Source organism: Chamaea fasciata, unplaced genomic scaffold (genome assembly GCF_029207755.1).
Source record: "Chamaea fasciata isolate MVZ Bird 193981 ecotype frontalis unplaced genomic scaffold, bChaFas1.0.hap1 SCAF_2, whole genome shotgun sequence".
Lineage (NCBI taxonomy): Eukaryota > Metazoa > Chordata > Aves > Passeriformes > Sylviidae > Chamaea > Chamaea fasciata.
This window is the reverse complement of record NW_027094087.1, coordinates 71,471,959-71,474,949: the sequence shown is the minus strand read 5'-3', so window position 1 is coordinate 71,474,949 and position 2,991 is coordinate 71,471,959.

Here is a 2,991-nt window from a genome sequence, read left to right as displayed (position 1 = left end):
TATGATTAAAACATTGATGAAATATTACTGTCCAACTGCAGATATGGACTGCTCAAACCACACGAGATGGGGTAGAAAGCTTGCAGTTTTAAGCAAATGAAGTCATGGATAACTTCGTTGAAAGAAAAAGAACCAAAATGCTCCTTCTTCTACAAGCCCATAAAACTCCACTTACAAACAGTATGATATCAATGTATCTCTACAGATTTATTGATACAAATTTGACTGACAGTCTTTATTAACTTCTAATTGGAAGCATCAGTGATTCTTGGGGCAGAAGAGATTAGAGGAGGAGAGGAGAGGTTAGGGAAAACATAAAAAGGTGAGACGAACTGAAGCAAGGCAAGACAATGAGAAAAGGAGTGATTCAGTTGCTCACACTGAGAAATAGAAATAGACATTAGCAATACTTTGCTGATTGAAGGATGTGAATAAAAAATGATGATTTTTTTTTATTTTTTCAGTGTTCCATAGGTTTACTTTGGGATTTAGATAGTACATTTTATATTGCAATATTTCTAGAATTTATACTGTGTGGTCAAAACTTAAAGAAAAGGAGAATTTAAAGTTGCATGCAACATTCTTACAAGTAGATATCATTGACTAAGGAATAAATACTTCATGCATTTTTATTTTTTTCTCAAAAATATGGTTTGATTGTGACTTGATATAACTTTTCATACATCTAAGAATAATTTATTTCCCACTGACAGCTAGTGATAATAATTAAAGGCATAAATTAGCATGTAAATATATTTTGGAGTGTTTTTGGGAATGTTATCCATTTCTCCACATTAAGTTGGAGCTTGCGATTGATTTTCTAAAAGCTATTTGACATAGGGGTTTAGTGTTGCTATATTTTTATTTTTTTTACTACTTACAGAAGTTTTTTTTACAAATGCTAACTGCATTTAGCTATCATAAACTTTTAGAAGATTTTTTTTTTTTTTTAGTGGTGGAAGGTGTGTTAATTTGCTAGTTTACGATTAAGCTAAACCTGAAACTGTGGTCTAATAAACCCAGAAGTATAAAGAGAGCTGAAAAATAAGCTGCTTATTTAAAAGAAATTATTTTCTTTAGAAAGCACAAGAACATTCTTTTATAAATCTTTCCTTATGAAGAAAATGACTACTTTAAAACCCTGGGTTAATAAGAGAACTAATCAATACAGATTTCCAACTTTTTATACTACTTTTCTTTGGTAAAAAGTAGATTGATATAATTTTAGGTAGATAAAAATGCAGACAAAAAATTAGAGAACAAACAAAGCTAACCAAAACTAGGGCAAATTGGGCATTTTAAAAGGAAGCCTAAGCTTTTCTGAGACCCACATCTGATCAAATGTTTCTTATAGTCTTATAATGTCAGCATTTTACAAGAAATTCAAGATAAATCCAATACTCAAAGTAGCTCATATTAATCACTGCCTAAGCAAAATCCCAAATGCTAGTATTTAATTTGAGAAAATGTGTATGAATTATTCACTGATACAGTTTTGTCCTTCTTAAGGGCTACAAGTTTAACTTTCTTTCATACTCATCCTCACAACTGTATTAAATGTCAGCTTCTCTTATGACAAAAATGCAAAATATTTTTGTACTGTTATTGCAGTGAACTTACACTACAAAAGTTGCAAATCCACTAGCAAGGTCAATAGATATTACTCATTTGTTCTGAAAATGTTATAGAAAAGTTACTTTTTTGCACTAATTATAGTAAGGTAAAGACTTTATTTTGCAACATCTTTTCTGAAAGATGATCATGCTTGAAGCTACTAAACCTTTCCAGTTTGCAGAGTACAAGTCCAAACTTTTCTGTTATTACTCCTACATCCTGAGTAAATAAAAATCACCTTAAACTTGTGAATTTTAAATTAATTTTTCAGCTCTTTTTTTAATGAATAAAAGTATCTATGAAATTATTTGTGTCATATATGTACACAAATACACATCTTCATACAGGGAAATATAAACATTTAGATAGATATGTCTCCCCATTAATGCAATCTATTTTAATGAGAGCCAGCTTCAATAAAGAAATTTAATAAACTGTTAGATTTTAGTTCCAAAATGAAAATGAAAACTTGAAGGCACTCTTGGCCACAGATATTTGGGTTACCTCTTTCCTAAGGAAGGTAAGTTTCAGTTTAAGTGATATATAACTCACGTTAAAGACAAGATCAAAGAACCAAATGAAGACATTTTTAATGTGTAATGGGGGCTTTGTCTGATTCCTCTTTCAAACTTTCCTTCAAGAAAGGCAGGAAGAAGGACCAGTGAAGTATACTAAGAGAATCACTAAATTTCATCAGAAGTGTTTTCAAGATTTACCAGATGCTCATGTCCACATCTTACGACTAATTCAGTCCTTAGATCAGTGGTTGAAACTATTGTTCTAAATAGGGTCTTCCTCATCTGAAGCCATTGTCTCCAAACAGCAGGGGAGATAAAGAGAATTGCTGCAAATTGAAACAGAACCATACGAAACACTTTTCAGGATGTGTAAGAAACAAATTAAATCAGCAAAACATCCCTAATTCCCAATGTTACTAATAATTATTGTATTTTAGATGTTTTGTCTGTGATTTAAAATCATAGCAAGGCATGGAGATGTAGAATTGGATGATTAAGGACCTTTCTCAGTGCCTAGAAAAACAGATTATAATCTTCTGCTCCCTACGTCCATATTTTTTGTGTTGCTAATTCTGCTATCAATTTTATTTGCCTATTGCATATTGCATATTGCATACACCTATGAAGTTGTTTAAATAATGATTGAGATATCAAAATATTGATTTTGTCAGTGCCAGTCATTTTCTATTTTACTGCTTTAACTTCCATTAGCGTCTAATGTCTCCTCCATAGTTAGTGGAGAGACTAATAATGGTAAAGATAATGGTAGCTACTGATTATGTATCATCAAGAGTTGGAACAAGCTTCCCAGGGAACTAGTGGAATCATCATCTTTGGAAGTGTTTCAAAAATGTGTGGA